Source organism: Meles meles, chromosome 11 (assembly GCF_922984935.1).
Source record: "Meles meles chromosome 11, mMelMel3.1 paternal haplotype, whole genome shotgun sequence".
In the NCBI taxonomy this organism is placed as follows: domain Eukaryota; kingdom Metazoa; phylum Chordata; class Mammalia; order Carnivora; family Mustelidae; genus Meles; species Meles meles.
In genome coordinates, this window is record NC_060076.1 from 25,699,537 (window position 1) to 25,723,611 (window position 24,075).

The following is a 24,075-nucleotide window of genomic DNA, read 5'->3' on the forward strand; positions in this document are numbered from 1 at the left end:
GTGTCTCTGTTCAGCAGGGAGCCTGACTCCTCCTCTCTCTGCCTGTCTCTCTGCCTACTTATGATCTCTGTCTGTCAAATAAATAAATAAATAAAATCTTCAAAAAAAAAAAAAAAAAAAGAAGTTTGAATCATAATACGTAGTTGCTGGATTGAACCTCAGAGATCATCCAGTCTCACCTCTTAGACCCTCTGCCAGCTTCTCCTCCAGAGATCTCCCCTACTTGACATGGCACTGACCTCTCAAAAAAGAGTAAAACTCAGTCCCAGCATCAGGGGACAATTCTCTCTTTGCACACTGCGTCTTGAAGGACTGCCCTCTCGGCACCTTTCCTGGAGAGGAGCATCCATTTGACCCATCATTTGGCCAAGGCCAGTAGAAGGCGCCCCTCGAGAGAGTTCCCCAGCTTAGCTCCCCTGCCTGCCTGGTTGGTGGTGTTCTTTGGGAGACACACAACTGTGTCTTCTGTCTGCTTCTGGCTCTTGCAGTGGCTTCCTTTGAACATGTTCTCTGAAGGACTCTGATTTTTAATTTGCCTCTTTTTTTTTTTTTTTTTTTTTTTTAATTTTTTTTTTTTTTTAAAGATTTTATTTATTCATTTGACAGACAAAGATCACAAGTAGGCAGAGAGACAGGCAGAGAGACAGGCAGAGAGAGAGGAGGAGGAAGCAGGCTCCCTGACAAGCAGAGAGCCCGATGCGGGGCTCGATCCCAGGACCCTGAGATCATGACCTGAGCTGAAGGCAGAGGCTTTAACCCACTGAGCCACCCAGGTGCCCCTTTAATTTGCCTCTTAAATGCCACCCTTACTCAGAGCTTTGCAGACACTGTACCCTTATTTCTTCCAATTGTTCCCATTTTACACTGGAGGAATTGAGGCCCACGGGTAGTTAAAGTAGTAAGGTAGGGTCGTGGGTGAAGTCAGTAGAGTGAGCCCTTGAGCCCATGTTTGCCTCACCAGACTCATGTTACTTTCACTACACCAGGTTTCAATTCAAAGAACGATTTGGATTACTGAAACCATATGTGCATCTCTGAGAGGCTCTCTTGCTTTTCATAATGCAAACATTAAATTTTGGGGGTGGCAGGGAGAAGATTTGTTTTCAGATACATTTATTTCAAAACTTAATTGTAGGTATTGTGCATGACATCTGAGTAAGTGTTTATAGAGGGGTGGTACAAAAAAACTTAAAAAATAGTAGGTGATCCAAACGATTTATCAAATGAAAGAGAATTATAAGCTTATTCTAATCAAGAATATGTTTAATTTAATGAGGGATTGAGACGCAGGACCCACAACACAAGGAGGTGCTCTGCGGAGCAGTTGTAACCACAGACCCTGGAGGGAATCAGAACTGGATTGAAATTCTAGTTTTGCCAGACACTTCACCTCTCTCGCGAGTCCCTAAGTTTACTCATCTGTAAAGATAGGTAATAATACCTATCTCTTAGGCACTTAATGAGATACTAGATTCATTCCTTCATCTATTCATTCCTTTGACAAAAGTAGTTTTTGAATATTTACAATTTGCATGACAGTGGAGATGAAGTCACGAACAAGACACATACAAGGTTCCTGCCCTAAGAGCTTTGACAGTCTGGTGGTTAAATGTAAAGTGTTTGTCATGGTGTCAAGTACACGCTCAGCACTAATAAGTGGTAGATGTTACTATTATAATAATATTATTATTATCATTATTATTACGAGCGTGCATTTCTACAACTTCTTGTAATTTTGACGTATCTTACATTTGATAATAGGTGCGAGAGCTAGTTAACGTTTTCCTGTATTGGCATTTCTAATTAAAGGATAGTGTCGTAAGGTAACAAGCAATTATTGTTAACAAAGGAAGTACTGTATAATCAGAGCCCTGCTTCAAGAATGTAGGATTTCTTCCCTGCTCCTTACTTGACTGTGTTTCTGTCTCTAGCCACATGAAACACTCAGAACAGTGTCTGGCGCAATGAATAACTATTCGTCGAAAGAAGAATGTACGAATGAATGAGGGTTGCACAAACTCTAAACACAGCATCTGGCTGCTGCCTACAGAAGAGGAGGCTGGCTGGTTATAAACTGTACAATGATAGTCCCCTGGTAAAAAAATACCCCAAGACTTTTTTTTGTAAACTCAAGCACCTTGGGGGAAAATTCAAGATGGGAGACTCTAAGCAAGAAAGTTATTTTTAATGTCACTAGACTACCTTGGAAGAAGAGAAAGGGAAAAAAGTCCGAGTATGCAATAATCATCTCCTGCAAATTAAGGATTCTAATCTGAGGCAATTAAATGCTGAAATAGTTATTCAGGCATTTTTCCATGCACATTTATTTCACAATGAGTGTCTTTACCTGTAACAGTTCGAGTTAGTATTTTATGATAATTTACTACCTTTTGAGATTCATCTAGAATTTAATGCCTTATTCAATGGAAATAACTTTTACATGCACTTAGAACATATAGTTTCAAGTGTTTAGTAATGGAAAGAACATGTGGCATAGAACTTTGAAAGGGTTTCTGCCCTATCAGATTCACATCCATAAAGATAAATTTGTTTATGCGGGTCAGATTCCATTTCAACAAATACCTGTGTGCAAAAGATTAGAAAAAAAAAAAAAAAAAAGCCCCAGGTAATAACCTGCTCATTTGACATCATAAACTATGTTCATTTAATATTATATTTATCTACCTCATATAATATCATAAAAAGTAGTATAACAAAAAATACTTTTATTGAATTCGAGATCATGGAATTTGACCCATACATTATTTAACTATGATTTAACTGGCATAATTTCTAGACCATCTGGAGAAATCTTCTGTTCTTAATAACCTTTGCAAGAGCACTGGTAGTTATTTGGTTTTGATATTTTTACATTGTAATTCAAACTCATTACCACCATAAGGAAATTAATGTGATCAGTATGAGCATATTTTTACCTTTAAAGACATAATCATAATAATTTTAATAGGTAAGCCAAGTAATGTAGATAATGAAGTCTGAAGGAAGTTATAGCTTTCTCTTCCCGCCAGCCTCTTTCCCCCAACACACACTATCATTTTTGATAAACATTGCAACTTACAAGTATAATACTCATTTACTGAAATATTCAGGGAATTAATATTTGACCCATAAATTCCAAACTACATCAGCTACTGTTCCCCCCCCCACTTTCCTTTCTAAAAGAAATATGCTTTCATTCTCTATGTATTGAATGTAAATCAGAGAACCAATGCATCAGGGATGAACATTACCTTTCAAAATCTATCTATACACAAATGCTCGTGTATCTTGCGCCATAATTGTATGCATGTGTGCACGATGATTGCACATAGTGTGTAGAAAATGTTGTTATGGTGGGTGAGCACTTAAGAAAACAGAAATCAGTCAGCACTAGTTTAAGCCAGACATGGTGTGGGTAGGCAATATAAAAGCCTCTTTCTGCAAACCTCCTAAGTTGGCTGTAGCATCCCAATTCTGAGCTAAAACCTTCATTGCTATTCTAGTCAGAGAATTCAAAGATGGAAAACACCTATTAGGTTACTTAGTTTATCCCCCTAGGGCCGGCATGGAAGATTACTCTGATAGCATATTTTATTCCTTCTTCTACTTCTTCCGTATTCGGTCCACCTTCATTCCAAAATGTCTGTGCTGACAGGCTTTTCACCTTGTTTCCTTGGGTAAATATATTCTCCCGGATTTCCTCACATTTCTTCAACATTTAGATACATTTTTCTAGTTTGCAAATATGTTGTGTGCTGGTCATCAGATCTAGGCAAATGATTTGCATGGTATTAATCATCTGCTCATGGATTATAGCCTTCAAAGCAATGTGGGGGCAATAACAACAACAGCTTCGATGCTTTTTCTGCTTCTATGCATATATGTATGTATGTATGCATGCAGTACCTCACTGGCCACCAATTTCTTTCTCAGATCGCTCATCGACCAAGGCTGAAGAAAAGACAAGCGGGTCATCTGAGTTATGTAAAACTCTGCATGCTGAATGAGCCACAAAACAGGATTGCTCCAGATTTGATTATTGGAACAAATAGGGTATGCAAGGGGACCTTGATTCAGTTCTGCTGAAGATACTGGACCTTGAGAGCATATCTAAGTTGCTGGTCCTCGTTGAGCCCAGGAATCCCAATTGGATGCACCAGAGGGAATGGGGAGGAGCTCAAGATGGATCGGGAATTTTTCTAAACACTTCACTGTTTTAAACTCACCCGATCCTTCTCACAGCTTTTGCAATGGGTTCTAAATAACTAATTTTACTGAGGAAATTGAGAGGCAGGTTCACTTGGTCTCTTTCATAGGACTGGTCGGGCGTGGAGGGAGATAGGACTCTAGCCATCTGGTTTCAGAGCTCACGCCCACTACTGCCATGCTGATGAGAGTGTGAAGACAGTGAGTGATCATGTCCTTTGGAGCCAGACGCACTCTGTATTAAGTATTGACTCTATCACAACTTTTATGACTTTGTACAAGTGAGTTGTCCTCATTGTCTTAGTTCCTTTATCTGGAGACCGGGGTTAACAATAGCCTTCTTTTAAAATCTTATGAGGATTAAATAAGAAAAGGCATGTCCAGCCCTTGGTACAGTTTCTGGCAGATGACTGCCATGAAACAAAGGTTTGTTTCCTTCATTTGAAGATCTCCCTAATGCCATGGAGGAAGGCTGGCCGTCTTACCTTCTTCTCAGTCATTCGTCTACCATTCTAAAAATAAATTCTTTTCTAAGCGATTGGACTTTGTTCTCTACATGAAGGCATAAATCTGTATTCATGAGGGTTAGAGATTTTGTGGTATGAAGGAATGTTCTTGTGCAGTAAGATGACTGACACAAAGTCTAACCAATGCCTTCATTTTATGTCATGTTTAGTTGGTAGACCATTGTATGGAGATAGCCTCCAACTTAAAAATAGATCGTTTGTTGAAATTTGGAACTGGAGGCAAGTTTTCTCATAAAAATCGTGTTATATGTTATAAATGATGGTTAGGCCATTAGGTTTGTTCATACAATCTTTTTTAACCTGTAAGATGTCTAAGCCATAATAGCTGCTGGTAGCAAAAACAGTAGTTGATTTGCTCATCATACCTAAATTCTCCTTCTAGCTTACCCTATTCTGCTCACAGCCCTGAAAGAGCCAGAATTGGGTACTACAAGTTCTACTGGCCTCTCATAATTAGGGAAATTTTAGAGAACTTATAAATCTATCCAGTGGCTAGTGGAGAAATTTTAGAGAAATGACATACCCATGAGCTGGCCATTGGTCAATTCAATGCTCTGCTTAGAATTTGAAATGAGTCACAAAAGCTGCAGCCTAACTGTGTTGCAACCTGAGAGACTACAGTCACGGAGTTAAGCTATGGCCATGTTTTGTTTGGGTTAAGAATACAGGTATAAAGCAAGAGGAGAATGAAGTTGACGCCCAGCAGAGAAAGAAACCATGTGGCTCAGAGAGTCAGATGGACCGAATAGGTGCGTGATGACTTTCTAGATCATGTGAGGCCTCATTGTTATATTCTACAGTTGGATCTCATAGGATCCTCCTGTATTATTTCAACAAACCCTTCTCTACTTAAACAAGTTTGAATGGGTTTCTGTTATAAACAACAAAATGATTCCTGACAAAGCTAAATTTCTATTTCAGAGCCCTTCTGAATTCATCTTTTGCCCATCTGGATGGCCTTCAAGGTATGGCTGGGTAAGGTTTCCGATCTCTGGATCTGGTCATCTACAGGGAGGGCCCTGGGTTGGGAGAGGAGAGCAAACGGCAGCCCTGGTGTTGACACTGAGTCTATTTTTATTAACTCTCAATCCAGAAAGCATTACTGTCATCGCCTTAGGGTCTTCCCTTCCAGACACAATCCATTGCTATACTGGTTTACATTGTTCCTATCTTAAATGCCCTTTTGTTCCCCTCTACTTATACAAAGTTTATTCCACCTTCATTGTAACGCAAGATGAGTCATGGAAAGTTAAAGCGTTTTATGGCAGGAAGAGGACAAAGCCATCTAGTTCAAAGGCTCAAAGAGGTTGCCCAAGATCAGTCAACTGGAAAATAGTGCTGCCAGGACTTGAACTTAGGTTCTGACTTCAGTGTGTTTTCCACTAGACAACTCTGCCTATAGCCCACAAGGTCCTATCTTCTTCTTGTATATCAGAGTGGCCTCTTCACCATGTAGTATTTTATTACACATTCCCTTGTCTTATATACTTGGCTCCTGTGCTATATTCTTGTTTATCTTAACAAGCTGCAAGCCTGTGGAAAGCAGAAAGAGTAAACCTCCTTTTAATTTGTAGTTCCTCCTAGCATGTATCACAAAGCTTGACATATAAGCGATCAATACATTTCTGCATATTGCTTAAATGATTGAACATATCATGTAGGGATGAAGAACATCAGAGGTTTTCAAAGCTGACATCTACAAAAGATGAACATTCCCCAAACAGACAAATTCCATGGAAATAGTTTGATTTTATAACCTACTGATGAGAGGGAGTTTTCGCTGTGAAGTGTGGAGATTTGACCCTTTACTGCTTATGAATGGGAGCCAGATCCTGAGGCTAGATGCTTCATTAACTGCAGTTAGGTGATGCTTAGTGGTGACACAAGGATGAGTTTTGATAGCAGTCATTTCCATTCAAGTTTGACTGGAGGTATGGTATTACCAGATGGGACAGATGAGATGATTTATGAATTAACTTGTTTTTTCATGTACTTTCCAGATCATCATCTTGGATGGTCTCCTTCTAAGATTTTATATTTCATAGGAAACATGAATGAGAAGACCAGTTAGCCTTCTCTCTCTTCAGATCCCAAGAATGTCCTCCTGGTTTCTGACTTCCCTACTAACTGCTTTCTTAGTGCTGAAAAACAATTTCATGTTCCTACATTTCATTGTTCACCGTTGTATCTTAACACATTCTGACCATATATTTTTTGGCAAAAGGGACATAACATTCAGATTGCATCATGGGGTAGTAGTTATGCCTTTTGGGTCTTAGACTCATGAAATGAGTCCATCCTTACTAGGACCATAAAACTATGACATCTTACTGGGTCATGTCTCGATGTGATATCCTTTCACTTTGGTATATCCAATTGGGATTTCTGGGTTTGAGAGAGACCAACAACTTAAATATGCTCTCAATGTTCAAATATCTTCAGGTGAACTGGGTCAAGACCTCCTTGCTATACTCTATTTGCTCCAATAGTGAGGCTTAGAGAAATCCTAGAAATCCCATTTTGTGGTTTGTGCAGCATGAATAGTTTTACATGATTCACATTGTGCTTGTCTTCTCTTCCATCTTTGTGAATGAGCAATCTAAGAAAAAAACTGGTGGCCCACAAGATATATACATGCATACAAAGGTAGAAACAAAAAATGAATCAAAATATTAAAAGGTGATTGAATTAAGCTGAGTTTGTCACTCTCAAATTTTATAAAATGTTATTTTAAAATCAAGGAATTGATACTCATATATTAAAATAAGGACCAATTCTGAAGCTTAGAAGAACACCACTGTTTATATCTTAAATGCACTCACAATGTTCCTAATTTTTGCTTTGAGACTAGAAAGTACAATTATGGAGAATATAGACCAGAAAGAATTAAAAAATGTACTATCTTTCCAAATTCCTTGATTTACTGAGTAATTGTCCTATGTTCCTTGGCCTCAATGTAAATATGCACATCAGTTTCCTATAACCTTTTGTTTATGAAATGCTCAAGGGGGGATGCTGTCATTCTGATAGAAAGAACATTTTACTTAAGGTAAGTATTTGTTATGTGATTATCAACAAGACATCCATCCTTTCTGAAATTTGGTTTCCTCATCAATATAGTGCAAATAATAAAGAGTCATTATAAATACAAACCTAGATAATATATCCAAATTTCTTTTAAAGTGTAGGGTGTTGGGGCACCTGGGTGGCTCCATTAGTTTGGCACCTACCTTCAGCTCAGATCATGATCTCAGGGTCCTGGGATTGAGTCCTATGTCAGGCTCCCTGATCAGCACAGTGTCTACTTTTTCCTCTTCCTCCCCCTGTGCCCCTAATCCTGTTCATACTCTCTCTCTCTCAAATAAATATAATCTTTTTAAAAAATGTTATCACAAAAAAGGTAACCTCGAGCAGACTCTGTACTGACCGTGGAATGTGACACTACGCTTGATCCCAGTCTTGGTCCCTTGGTCCCGAGATCACGACCTCCTGAGATCACCTTCCGAGCTGAAACCAAGAGTCAGACACTTAACCAACCATACTACCCAGGCGCTCCCTGAGGTAGGTGCTTTCACTTAAGATTTGGTTGAAGGAAACCTGGGCTACTCCATCGCTCCCACTCACCAGCTTGGTCACCTTGTGCAGACTACCCTCTCTCGTGAGTCTGTTGTCTCTTTTGCAAAATGAAGATGATCTGATGATCAAGGAGATAATTGTTTAGAAAGGATTCCTAAACAGTTTGGTTTTCTGAAAATACTAGTTATTTTCCCTCCACTGGCTAGCTTTTTAGTGTAACATATAAACATGATGGTCAGATGGGCATAGCCTACTCAAGGGGAAGGTGCAAAACAAGCGATGCAAATAACTTGATTTGAGAGCAGCTTCCTAGTTCAAAGAAAAAAGAAAGCATGTTTCTTTTTGTTCTCTTTCTGCAGGAACTTCCCCACCCTCAACATTTTTAATGACCTCAGTAGATTGTCCCAGTGTTCAGAAAATATCTCTGATAGAACATGAACAAGGTGGATTGATTTGTTGGGTCTATGTTTGGTCATATGGTCTATGGAGAAAGTTCTCCATCTCACCAATGAGAAGGAAACTCATCTACTTTTCTATGGATTGATGGATAAAGTGCTACAAACATCTACCCATTTGGTAAATCGATGAAACACACTTAAGGATGAGTGTCATTTTCTACAGTGGTCTTTTCTGGGGTTCAAGACTGAACCAGTCAGAGCTATCTTTCAAATAACGAGAGCTATCATTCCTTGAAAAGTAGCATCACACAAAGTGGCTTTTAGGGATATTCCTTGGCCTAATCTAAAACTGAAACAGATACTGCACATGGCTTTATTTAGGATCCTGGAAGTTGAACATGGAAGGAGTTCTTAGTTCAACATTCATCCAGATTGTAGAAACTGGTTGATATTTCCTGACAAGGCCTCTTGCCAGTCTAACCTCTCCTAGCTAAGCTATTTTAACTCTGGTCTTAGGCTGATATATCTCCTAGCAACACATCTCCTAAATAAAAACAGATTTCCCAGATGGTCTTATTCTCTCTTTCCTTCTATTGACCAATGTTGTTACCCATTCTCATCACTTTCTCAATTTTAGTCATTATCTCTTTTATTCTCTTCCTTTAATCACCTTATTTTATTGTTTTCACTTCATCAGTCTAAGATGAAGATCTAGGTTAGCACTGCAGTTAGGAGCCATTAGGCACGTGTGCTTAGCTTGATTTACATTAACTAGAATTCATGAAAAAAAATCACCTCTCTTCAGTTGCACTAGCCATATTTCAACTGCTTAATACCTAGTGGCCACCATATTGATTGGACAATGCAGAAACAGAAGGTTTCCATTATCACTGGAAGTTCTGCAGACCGTGCTGATCTAGGCATTCAGTTTTGCTGCTTCCTTGCAGGTTTCCCCCATGACTGTCAGCTGACTTCTACCTATTTTTATCCTTATTCCTATAAAAAGTCAAAGATACTTGTTTGAAACAACAGAAGTGTCTTGATAAATTGTTACCTGGAGCACATGTTCTTTCCTTTGGGCATGGCCATTTCACAACTTCTGTAATCTTTTCAGCAGATAATAAATTGAGGAACAGAGAATCATGGTAGTCTTTACAAATTTAGTCTCAAAGATGGAATTTCATATAAGCTGTGAAGACCTGTATCTTCTTATCATCTGAGGCGGCCATCAACACAGTTCAACAGTAATCACTAAGTGGAGACTCAGTCATCAAAAGAAGACAGTCACTTACTCCATACCTGTTAGGATGACTTTTATCAAAAAACCAAAATGTAAGAAATATTGGTGAGACTGTGGAGAAAAGGGAACCCTTGTACAACACAGTTCGTGAGAAAGTAAACTGGTGCAGTCACTATAGAAAACAGTATGAGGGGTTCCTCAAAAAACTGAAAATAGAACAATCATATGCTCCAGCAATCCCCTGTCTGAATATATATCAAAGGAATCGAAATCAGGATCTCAAAGACACATCTGCACTTCCACGTTCACTTCCATGTGCAGCACTATTCACAATAGATAAGATATGGGAGCAACCTAAAGGCCAACGATGGATGAATGAATTTTAAAAATGTTATGACTATCTATCTATCTATCTATCCACAATGGAATATTTTCAGCCTTAAAGAAGGAGGAACCCCTGTCATTTTCAATTACATGGATGAACCTATGGGTTATTATGCTAAGTGAAACAAGCCAGACACAGGAGAACAAATACTACATGATACCAATACATGATAATAAAAAAATCATCAAATCATAGAAGCAGAGAGTGAAATATGGTTGTCAAGGGCTAGTGGGGAATGAGGAGTTATGAGTCAATATGAAGGAATAAAGTTTGGGTTATATAACATCTGTAAGTGCTAAAGATCTACTGTACACAGTAGCATTAACAATTCTGTATTGTATACTAAAATTTTTCTAGAAGAGTAGATCTTATGTTAAGTGTTCTTTTCACAAAGTCATAATAATAAGGAGGAGAAAGAGGAGGAGAGGGAGGAGGAGGAGGAGGAGAGGGGGAGGGGGAGGACAAGAGAAGAAGAGGGCAAGAGGAAGCATAGAGATGATGGGGCGGTTTATGGCATAGATTTTGGTCCTGGATTTATGGGTGTATACTTATGTCCAAACTTATCAATTTATATACATTAATTATGCACAACTTTTCGTCTGTAAAAAAATTAAAAATAAAAAAAGAGGTTGATCTCTAGCAGAGTTATCTATACAGTATGGCCCAGACCTAACATTCAAATTTTATTTCTCTAACTTTTTGATTTTCAGCCCCTGCCGGCTCTGATCCTGACTTATTCCTTAAATTGATTCTTGCCCTTTGCTTTTTGTCAACCGTTTGATTAGGGTTGTCATGTTTTTCACTAGATGCAGATCCTGATCTCCCCCGGTTCTCTGTTTTGTTTCCAGGCTAATCTTGCTAAGCTTGATGACTCATTTGCATTGTTGCCAATATACAATCTCTTCCTGCACCCATATTGTACTTTGTCCATCAGAATCTGAGGGCACACTTGGAGTTTGGGGACACTGTCTCTTCCTCCATTAGCAAGCGTGAGTTTTCCCTTCTTCCATTTGCCTTGAACTCAGCTTAGAGATATGAAAAAGAATAAGAATTTTTTACCTTCCAGGAGTTTACAAACTTGTTGGGGATATAAGAGACAATTAAGAAATACGACCAGATGGGGCGTCTGGGTGGCTCAGTCTGTTAAAGCATCAGCCCTTGGCTCAGGTCATGATCCCAGGGTCCTGAGATCAAGCCTCGTGTCCCATCCGGCTCTCTGCTTTGCAGGGTGCCTGCTTTTCCCGATCCCTCTGCTGATCCCCTTCCTGTGCTCTCTCTCAAACAAATAAAGAAAATCTTAAAAAAAAAAAAAAAAAGAAGAGGACCAGATGATATGTAAAGAGCTCAGTAAGTGGTATAGACACAAGAACTGTTAGAATTAAGAGAAAGGTTTGGATTATTTCATTAAAGAGGTAGAACCTGGCTGACTGGGAAAGTTTGGGCAAGATTTGGACAAGCCAGAGAAGGGCATCACAGCTGGTGGGCTGCGGCAGATGATGTGGGGGCAAGAATCACTTAGGACTTGCTTTTCCTCCACATTATTTATTTTCCTTCTTCATTTTTCTATTGACAGTCATGTCCAGATTTGGGCCCTGGGTGTCACCATTCTTCATTGTGATGCTTTTTCATATGTGGTTTTGCTTGGCTGCCTATGGTCGTAACGATCACAGGGAGCTTAGGATTCATTTACTTTTTACTTTTATTTTTTGACCATATATTAAGACATTTTAGGTATTTCACTGGGGATAACAGTCAGTTATTCTAAGAGCTGAATTTAAGTTTGTGGCTAACTTTATCCACATCTTTCACAATGATGAAAAAAAGAAAAATTGCTTCCCTCTCCCAACCCCCAGGGGCTTTGAGATCTTAATTATTGGAAACAGTTCCATTGAGCTCATACATTTCACGAACTATCCTTGGGTATAGCTAGGTATCAAGAGTTTATAAACCCTATTTTTCAGATGAAAAAAATCTGAATTTCCACACGGGAAATGATGAGCTCAGGATGTAAGCTCCTCTAGGGGTTGGAACTGTTCTTTTTCTTTGTCTCCCCAGTGCCCATTGTTGTTCCTGGAACGTATCAGGTTCTCACTAAATGTTTTCTGGGTGAATATTTAATGGATGTCTCAGAAAAACAACAACAATAATGCAGCGAGTGAGCAGAGCTAGCTGAGCTGAGCGTGCAGAACTTTATCCTTTCACAAAGATTTCAAGTTCTACTTATTTAGAAGTGTCAGATACTTAGGATTATGTTCTCTCTGAAGTTTTGTGTGACACCCATCCCTGCTGTTAGGTACTTACTCATTGGGATTTCTTAGCGCTTTTATTTTTGAAAATACCAACCGTATTATATTTTGTGATCTCATTCATATGTCTGGCCTTTCCTCGAGCTGTTGAAGTATTTCAGGAAATCGTTTCCTGTTCATTTTTATATGTCCAGCACTTGGCCCAGGACCTGACACATAGTAGGCACTAAATGATCACGTAGTGAATAAATGACCATATGATCGTATGTCAAAATATAGGCTGTTGGAGCGCCACACAGATGCCCTCACATACCATCCCCTAGCTCCTGTATGTTTTGCTCCTAACAGCTCATACCTTCTCGAGAGGACTTCCCTTAGGCCACTGGACATTCTTTGTCTAGATCTTCAAAGAGCCAAAAGTGCTTGGGAGTTTACATTCCTCTGGGGTATCCTGGAGCTAGTGGTTTACTGGTTCTGAAGTATGAAATTCTAGCTCCCTTGCCTCAAAGTGGAAAAAACTCTGTGGCATTATTTATCCTCCAGAGCTCCCCAGAGGTTCAGACAGAGTCTGGACTTCACCTGAACTTGACTGTGCTTGGCTTCTTTCCCTTTGCCCTCCCAATTTCCCCACCCTTAGAACATTGAGAACCTGGGGCACCTGGGTGGCTCAGTGGGTTAAAGCCTCTGCCTTCGGCTCAGGTCATGATCCCAGGTTCCTGGGATCAAACCCTGCATCGGGCTCTCTGCTCAGCAGGGAGCCTGCTTCCTCCTCTCTCTCTGCCTGCCTCTCTGCCTACTTGTGATCTTTGTCTGTCAAATAAATAAATAAAATCTTTAAAAAACAACAACAACAACAACAACAACAAAAACCCACTGAGAACGCTTCTTCAATAAATCACTGTGCCAGAACCCTTATCTCAGGTTTGCTTTTATGAAACCCAAACTAAAACCTATGTTGATTCTGGATGTTGAAGGATGAACCTTCAAGTTTCTTTGCAATTTATGCTGAAATAATAAAGAATGTTTCTAACACCCAGCTAACTTCAAGAAGCTTTCGAGATGGAGCTTCTTTAATGAGTTTCCAATCCATTTTCATTTTTTTTTTAAATTTTATTTATTTATTTGACAGACAGAGATCACAAGTAGGCAGAGAGAGGGGGGAAGCAGGCTCCCTGCTAAGCAGAGAGCCCGATGTGGGGCTCGAGCCCAGACCCTGAGATCATGACCTGAGCGGAAAGCAGAGGCTTAACCCACTGAGCCACCCAGGCGCCCCCCCCAATCCGTTTTTATGATGTAAAATCCTTCTTACAGGGAAAAATTTTCATTGATAAATATATCGGTAGAGAGGACTGGCTTTCTTCCTAACAGAAGTACAGGGGGGCGGCGCTGATGTTAAAGAGGACCACTCATGTATCAGAACTGAGAAGATGGGACCCTGACGTATGAGTCACAGAGAAAACACAGCTGGAATGAAGCAAGACATTCCAGCGCATTCAGGAATGTCACTAATTCATTTCTGAATACTTGGAAAATGTAGTCGACTGTGTAACACATACCTCTCTGTTTGCTATTTCCCATCTCACCTCTTATTTTCCCCTTTTCTACAGCTCTCCAGATCTGTTTCTCTCACTATCCCAAAAAGAGCTGGTCACGTTTTCCTCCATTTTCTGGGGACTACAGCTGCAGATGGACCCAAGGTGCCAATGGCTACAAAAAAAGTGGCTTCCTTAATGGTTATGTGTATTTTCCAAGAGGAGTAGATCACTGGCCTTTTGAAGAGATCATAAATATACCATTAATGAAACTGTGAGCCATCACTTTAGCCTGCAGATTGGTGTCAGGAGTTGACACTATTCCTAGAGGAGGGGAAAGCACTAAAATAAAATCACTCGGGTCCAAATATCCCCACTGCACACTGCACGGGTGTTGGATGAATGACATTTGGGTAAACACGTGCATCAATATCTTTTAAGTGCCAACTGTCCCTTCTTAAACTCTTGGGCTGGTGACAACTTGACATGCGGAAGACATAGTTCTGCATAGGCTATTTAACCAAGGAAAGATGATTGTCAGTTTCCTCCAGTGTTCTTCTGCTAATAGTCTATAAACACGGATGTCCCTATTAGGTGCTGCTCCTTTTCTTTATTTGAAATCACCATTAAATTACTCTCCCCAAAATACGTAGAACGGCTGCAGACCTCGCTGAACGTAAGCTGTCCTATCTCCCTTGAGCTTTCCTCTGTTTAGCTGCTCGTCCTTTGGCTCTGAGTATATAATCAGCCCCGATCTCCTGCTGAGCACCGTCAGGAAAATGGCAGCTCTCACTGAGAGACAGCAGAGCCATTCACAGTCATGGAGCTATTGAAACATTGACAGAAATGACAGACATTTCCAAAGCTGTGCGAAGCATTAATTTTAATGTATGCTGTGTGTCCTTACTTAGTAAATATTTATTTGACTGTGAAAGATAGGAGAGGTAATCACTGCTTTCCTTCAAATACAGTTCCTGTATGAGCTCCAGCCCCCTTCTCTTGAGGCAGCTCAGGACTCAGTTGTGGAATTTCAAAACAGAACATGTGTGGGGTGGGGTGGGGGGGGTGGAGATGCAAGAGGCTAGATGTCTATTCTGGAGTCAAACTTTAACAGTCTTCTGTGTTCTGTCCAAAATTCTCCCTTCGGTCACACGGTTGGGTCAGCAACCAACAAGAATCATGCTTTAGCTAGAGGATAATTTCTAGGAAGTCTGGATTGCCAATAAGATCTTATCTGAAGATGTGTAAACCTATTTGACACTCTCTTCCGCTCCACTCTCTCTGCCTGAGTCTCCTGTGATAGTCTTCTCAGTTAACCTCTGTACTCAGTAGTGGTTCAATCTATTCAGCATATTCAGAGGGTCTGTCTGGGGCCACCATCTCCTCAGATGTATGGCAGAGCATTTTGCTCTTTAAACTAGCTGGATGGGGGCACCTGGGTGGCTCAGTGGTTTAAAGCCTCTGCTTTCAGCTCAGGTCATGATCCCAGGGTCCTGGGATGGAGCCCCACATCGGGCTCTCTGCTCCGCGGGGAACCTGCTTCCTCCTCTCTCTCTGCCTGCCTCTCTGCCTACTTGTGATCTCTATCTGTCAAATAAATAAATAAAATCTTAAAAAAAAAACAACTAGCTGGGTGGAGAAGACAGAAGGTAGTCGATAGGGTCACGGCAGTAATCACTGAACACCAGCAAAGGTGCAGTTATTCCCACATGTACCACCTTAGTTAATCCAAACGAGCATTTCACAGAGCAGAAAACTGAGACATAAAGAGGACAGACTACTTTTTCCAATGCCACATCATAGCAGAATGGGGATTTAGACTTGGGGTTTCCAAATCCAAGGTCTGGTGCTCTGTCTATGACATTGCAACAAAGTGCATTACATACATAACAGCATTTTGTAAACCTGAAATCTTTATGAAAATGTTAGTTACTGCTATTGTGGATGGTTAGAAAAATGTGCTTGTTAATTTTGTCTGGCTGGTCAGCCATCCAGGGCTTTTCTAATGAGGCAATGAACCCAACAGGGGTGAGGGGATGAGCTGCCAAGCCTTTCACATCAACTTTGTGTGCACTAATTAAACATCATGCCTGGATAAATGGCCCAGGATGACAAAGTCCACAGCTTCTCACAGATGGTTCCAGGAAGTCGCATGGTTGGCTGGAGAGGATTTGGTCATGAATAAGATGCAACCTCAAACCTCCTCCACTAACTACAAGCAGGTACATTAATCTTTCTTCGTATCAGTAGCAAGCTGTGGGTTGAATGTCAGGTGGGCTCCAGAAATCCATTTCCCTTTGGTGAGTGTCTGCTAAATATGAGCTTATTTCATTATTATATACAAGAAGAATGCCATATACTGGGCCATGAGAGTGAGCTCTAAAATATTAATTCATTATAAGTGTTTTTTTTTTTTCCTTTGAACCTATGGTATTTATCTTGGCAAGTTCCTTTAAATATCCTTTGACATTTTAAAAACTGGTTTATTTGCTAAGTTTGCTGAGTTCTTTGTATTCCGTTTAACTCCTCTGGAATCCCCTCTCCCCCCAGTTTTATACTGGGGCAGGAAATATACATTGTCAAATTCCCTAGGGAATAGAAATAGGTTTGAATTATGCATGATATTGGTCATGCATACATGTTACAATATTAAGGAAACTCTAGGGTCTCAGAGGCAGCTAGCTCTCTACACTAATCTTTACTAAATTGGGTATGTTCTACCTTTTCTGTTTCAAGTTCTATAAGTATAGAAAAGCCAACTTTTTTTTTTTTACTTCAACAGTGAAGCTGATTACAGCTTTTTTATGCTGTAGTAAATGTATGTTCAATAGCAGAGTATCTAAAAAAAATCACAATCAGAAAGGCAACTACTTCCTAAAAGTCTTGAATTTTTTAGTCCTCCAAATAGGAATGTATCTGTTGACAATTAATATGAAGATGGGTCATCTATACTCTCCAACTAATGAATGTGACCCAAGATCTGTGGCCTCAATAGTTCTATCTCACTAACTCATTTCAGCAAAGACTCAACACCTGGCATAAGCAGACCATGATCTCATTTAGATCTCAAACTCTTACTTAAATCCAGTATTGGATGTTTATTTACTTGGCACCATGTTGAGTGTTTTCACTCATATTATCCTGTTCATGCTTTAAAAAAAAAAAAAAAGGCAAGAGTTTTCTACAAAGAGAGACACTGACAAATAGAGATGCTAACCCCCTAGGAAATTTAGTTGATTTGCTTGAGATGGGAGCCAGGATGTGAACCCAGGGATTCTAAATTTCTAATCTACATTCTTTCATTGGTGATTTTGTATAACTGGCTATTGCTGTTGACGAGACATGTTATACTGAGCAATGAGGAAACAGCTAAGCCATTCTGTTTAATCTTGTCCATCAGTCAGCTTGTGGGCATCCTTTGTAGTCTCTAACTTCTTCTTTGCCCAACATTTAGCTTTAGGGTGATGAAGCATGATGGTTCCTAATAAAGCTCCTGCCCATAAATTCTCCACACTCAACCAAGGTAAATGGTGAACTATTTTAAAAAATGGTAGTGTTGGGGGCACCTGGGTGGCTCAGTGGGTTAAGCCGCTGCCTTCGGCTCAGGTCATGATCTCAGGGTCCTGGGATCGAGTCCCACATCGGGCTCTCTGCTCAGCGGAGAGCCTTCCCTTCCTCTCTCTCTGCCTGCCTCTCTTGTGATTTCTCTCTGTCAAATAAATAAAATCTTTAAAAAAAAAATGGTAGTGTTTTAGGCATTCATTTTTTCAAATAACTGGCCTAGGGCTGATGTTTAAGGTGGAACCAGGCTCATCAAAAGCCCTTTAGAAATAACTACAATCAAAATTTCTTGTCCTAGAAGAGTCATACAAGGTCATTATAGATCTGAGACACAATTAAGAGTTTAGACATATCTATAGAGAAGAATGACCCACAAAGATTTGCAAGGAAGGCAAATGGTAAAAAGGGGTAGAGGGCCTTTGAACCTTGATTTCTGTCTTAAAAAGATGGGCTTCTTGGTCAATGTGTTTGTAGTTGCTTTCTGAGGATGAGCTAATCCTTACCTTGTAAAAAATGAGCAATTTAGTTCTCCAACATTTTGTGGCTGAGCCAAGTTGAGGCAAATTATTATTCATAGTGAGAGGCCATGGTTTCTGTCCACCATCATGAAGTGACAAAGTCCAAGAAGCATGTATCTTTTTATTAGTTCAATGCCATAGGACACTTCCTCTGTATTAGAAAGTGAGGTGACTTAACTATGGTTGCAATTTGTGAAATAAAATGTGGTGAAAGTTGAATAGCTCTAGGATGACTGAAAGATCTTATTTTTGGAGACCATGTGACATGGATTATGCTTCACTTCATCTCAGAAGAGTGAATACCCGGGAAAGTAACGCAATAGACTAAGAAGATAGCATGTTGAACTCCTCTTCCTGGAATCATTCCCAGAGCTTTCACTGCTCGCTATTCTCTGATGACTCCCAAATTTATTTCTGCTCAGAGCTTTGCAATGAACTCCAGACCCAATTTTCAACTGCCTGTTCAACAGTTCCACTAACATGTCTGGCATAAACATACTACTTATCTGACCAACAAAATCGACTGTGCCTCTGTTTTCTTGTCTTTCTTAATTCTAGCTAGAGTCATTCTAGACTTCCTTCTCTCTTGTTCCTTACATTTGATCAATCATTGTGTTATGCTAATCCTACCTTAGAAATATCCCTCAAATCCAATTCTTCTACTTCCTTTCCCACTCATTACCACCTCCCTGGATTTTTCTTGCCAGGATTATTGCAAACATTTCCCACTACTATCCCTGCCTCCTATGCTCCTGACATATTTTGCTGCCAGAACTTTTTTCCTAAAAAAAACAAAAAACAAACAAACAAAAAAAAACCAGAATGTTTTTTCCCTGCTTAAAGATGTCCATTGTCTCCTCCTGGCCAGCAGGATAAAGTTCAGACTCGTTCCTACAGTTTATAAAGTCTTTCACAATATGGACCCAGCTTATCTTTCCAATCTCATCATTTGCCACTCCCCTCAACCACACACTCTACACAATCACCAAACTGAACTGTCTTGTTCCCTTAACATAGGGTATGTTTTCTTCGTCCGGTTTGTTTGCATAAGCTTTTCCCTTGGCTTAGAAACCTGCCTCTAGTTTTTCCCAGAGAGCTCCCAGTCTTCTTTAAAAAGAGCACAGTGACTGATAGCAGGCAAATTTATTGATCATTTAGTCTGTTTCAGGCACTATGCTAAGTACTTTTCATGTATCATCTCAGTGAGTTAAAAAAATCCCATTTACTATTCACACGTTAAAGAGGAAGAAATTTAGATGTAGAGAGCTTGGGTAATTGTCAAATTTACATATGATATCCAGCATGAGGGACTCCAGAGTTCCTACTGAAATCTCTACAGCATAGTGCTTAGAAAATTAAGTGAATGAGTATATGAAAGAATGAACTAATAGTACTATGAAGACTGTGAGTTTTCTTTTGGAGAAACTCTGGCATGAATGATATATTCTTTACCGTGAGAGGAGTAGCTACCAGCTTTTTCTTTTCTTTTTTTTTCACTGAGAATTGTAAATTCATTATCATTGAGGTTCTTGTCTGAAGCTTCTGTGATTACCACCATGACCCATCCCAGGCAAGTTATTAAGAACTTTCACTGTTTTCCCATAAATTCATGCTTGCAATTCTGTTGCTGCATTCAACTATCAGTACTGGCTCAAGTGCCTGTCTCTCTCTCATGGGACAATGAGCTCCTAGAGAATCAAGAATATGTCTTGCTCCACTATCAGCTGCTGTAGTACCCAACATGATATTTGGTACAGAGTAGGCATATGGTATGTGTTTCTGGAATAAATGAATGAATGTATCAATACTCCAAAAAGGCTTGGCATCCTTACTTTAGTCCAACAGTAGATATGTCATAACTACTATGATGGATAGATATTTTTGCTCATATTTCCACTCAGTGAGTGAATGTGAATTGGAAGCCATGATTCTGGAGTTCCTGTGTCTCTCCAAGTTGTCTTGTGCCTCTTCTAGTGGGAGCATCTTCCTATGCTGATTCTGTGTCAAGAGTTTCTTTTTTTTTAAGAGTTTTTTTTTTTTTTTTAAGATTTTATTTATTTATTTGACAGAGATCACAAGTAGGCAGAGAAGAGGGGGAAGCAGCTCCCTGCTGAGCAGGACCCTGGGATCACGACCAGAGCCAAAGGCAGAGGCTTTAACCCACTGAGCCACCCAGGTGCTCTATGTCAAAAGTTTAAAACATAGTTTGTGGTTTTTTTTTGTTTGTTTTGTTTTGTTTTTTACACAATATGGCCTCTCCAACCCACGGAATGGGAGAAGATATTTGCAAATGACAGTACAGACAAAGGGCTGATATCCAAGATCTATAAAGAACTCCTCAAACTCAACACTCAAAAAACAGATTATCACGTCAAAAAATGGGCAGGAGACATGAACAGATACTTCTCCAAAGAAGACATGCAAATGGCTAATAGACACATGAAAAAATGTTCCTCATTGTTAGCTATCAGGCAGATTCAAATCAAAACCACATTGAGATACGAACTTATACCAGTTAGAACAGCCAAAATCAACAAGACAGTAAACAACAAGTGTTGGAGAGAGGATGTGGAGAAAGGGGAACCCTCTCACACTGTTGGTGGGAATGCAAGTTGGTGCAGCCACTTGGGAAAACAGTGTGGAGATTCCTTGAGAAATTAAAAATAGAGCTTCCCTATGACCCTGCAATTGCACTACTGGGTATTTACCCCTAAAATACAGATGTAGTGAAAAGAAGGGCCATCTGTATTCCAATGATCATAGCAGCAATGGCCACGGTCGCCAAACTGTGGAAAGAACCAAGATGCCCTTCAATGGACGAATGGGTAAAGAAGATATGGTCCACATATACAATGGAGTATTATGCCTCCATCAGAAAGGATGAATACCCAAAGTTTGTATCAACATGGATGGGACTGGAGGAGATTATGCTGAGTGAAATAAGTCAAGCAGAGAGAGTCAATTATCATACGGTCTCACTTACTTGTGGAGCATAAGGAATAACACAGAGGACATTGGGAGAAGGAAAGAAAAAGTGAACTGGGGAAATCGGAGGGGGAGATGAACCATGAGAGACTGTGGACTCTGAGAAAAAAACTGAGGGTTTTGGGTGGGGGAGTTGGGTGAGCCCAGTGGTGGGTATTAAGGAGAGCACGTATTGCATGGAGCACTGGGTGTGATGCATAAACAATGAATCTTGGAACACTGAAAAAATAAAATAAAGTTTAAATTTAAAAAAAAAAACAAAACACACCAATATGGCCTCTCAACACATGCTAATGATTTTCTCTGGTGCTCAACTAAAGCATTAGCAATCCATTCTAATCCTAGAGGAAGAAGTATGTGTTTGTTTGTTTTGGTTCTAGAATTGTTGAGGATTATATTATATACAACTTTGTGAATGATTTAAGGGATTTTGAGAGCATTTTTTTTTCTTACTATATTGAATTTTCACCTTAAACTAACACTAGAAACTAATCTTCAAACAAGATGTGACTCTACTCCTGTTGAGTGGTGGGTAGAGTATTTATGTAAGAGCATCAGAAGATGACATTGAAGTTCCAACTTTACTTCTAGATTTTCCCTTCTGATTGATTTGTTGATTTTTAAAGATCTTATTTACTTATTTGAGAGAGAGAGAGAGAGCGCATACATGAGCAAGGGTGAGGGGCAGAAGGAAAGGGAGAAGCAGGGTCCCCAAGGAGCAAGGAGCCCAATGTGGGACTCCATCCAGGACCCTGGGATCATTACCTAAGTTGAAGGCAGAGACTTAACCAAATGAGCCACCCAGGCATTCTCCTTTCTGATTTATAATTTGTCAAAATGATACATGGCAACCAAAAGTTGTTTCATGAGTTCATCTTCCCTTGCCTGTGTGTTTGGTGTGCTATCTCTGTTGTATAGACTGATGTTAGCTGCCTGGCTAATATAAAACTACTGAGCCAAATACTAGTAACCAGGCAGGGCTGGCAGGGCCAAGGAAGTGTGGGTAGTGTAGACAGGATAGCAAAGCCCATACTAGGAGGAAGAGCAAAAATGGGAATGATAGGTGGGAGCAGGGGCCAGGATTTAAGCCTATTGTTAAAGTCACAGTCTGAGTGTTAGTGATAGGATGAGAGAGGTGGAAGTTGATAGGAACATATCAGCATATAAAATATATGAGCTTTGCGGAAGTCCCCATTGGTTCAGAGTAGTTTCCTCAGAACACAGTTATGTAACTTCAATAGAGTCACATTGAGACCTGGCAGGTGACACATAAAACAGCCTGATAAGAACAACTCACTGCCACCACCCCCATCCCAAAACACTATAAATTTAACTCTAGAAGACTGGAAAATAATGGGAGCCTTTACTATTTTTTCTTGAAGGTCTACTCTAGGAGTTTACATACTATATCATTCAGCAAAATATATATTAAATACTACTATTTTTCTTTACTCATACATCTATTCAAAGACATGAAAAAAATCCCCTCCTTTTCTTTCCTATTTATGGAAACAAAAAGATCACCTGATTCTCTCTCAATCTCTGACCCTTTATGTCTGTTGCCCCTCCTTCTTCCTCTTTCAGTCAAGACAATGCTCCTCTTTTCCTTTTCTAGGAATATTCCTTTTATTCCATGGCCCACAGAAGGATTCTAGTGAATAAAGTCCTCCATCTCCCTGCAGATATCTGCATCAGCTTTCCTTCTTGAAGGACTCACTGAAGACTCACTGAAGCCTCACTGAAGCCCTAACTTCATCTCTTCTAAGGAATATTTCTCCAAAGCTATCCCAATACTGGAACATTTTATGGGGAAAAGACTTTCCAAAGGGATGGCATGTAACCTGAAATGGCCCTTCACAAGTAATAGTTGCATCATCAAAGATCAGCTGTTGACCAACTTGGACAAAGCTAGGCTTTGCAATGTTCCCACACCAGCAAGAACATCCAGAACCAGACTGTCCAAAGATACTACATATGGGTGCTGCTCAAAAAGTTTTGGTTACAGAGGCATTCTCAACAGTCCCCAATTATTAGGCAATTGTGAAGTGAAGGGCATGTCTTAATGGCAGTGCTGGCTTGAGGACACTGATTATCTGTTGAAAAGTCTTCAATTGTTTTCTTTGGAGCCCAAGATGATTTCTAGCATGAGAATGAATCGGTGCTACAGCTAAATGCAGAATGGATGACACAAACTCAAACAGTTTTTCAGAGACGACTTTTATCAATTTGTTGAAATTGGAATATTCAAAGGAAACTAATGATGGTATGAGTGGGAAATACATAGAAAAATAATTTGACTACAAGTTATTTGAATACAAATATCTACTAAGAATCTTAAAATGGTCAGTAATTCTATTTCTGAGTGTTTGTCCAATGAAATAAGGCTAATATTAAAAAAACTTTATGCATAAAGATACTGATTACAAAGTTTTTCATAATAAAGATCAATTGGTAAAAGCTGAAAGAACTATCCTGTTGAGAAAAATACTATATAAATCATGATAACCATGCTCAGTAGATAATTAAGTAGCCATTAACCTGCTACTGGTTATGCCTGAGTTATAACATTTAATATAAGATGAAAGTTGAAAAGTAAGATCTAAAGTTATATATCCTTTTGTAATATATACAAATATCAAATCATTATGTTGTATGCCTGAAACTAATATAATGTTGTATGTCAATTATACCTCAGTAAAAAACAAACAAAAGTTATATATTCAGTATGATAACAACTTTGTAGAAGACATATGAAGATATATAAAACTATATATATATGAGTATATATATATATATATATGAGCAAGAAATAAAACAAACTCTTGGTTGTAGTTAGCTTGGGATGCTGGAACTATGGATTTTCCCCCATCCTCTTTCTACTTTTGAATATTTAATATCTTT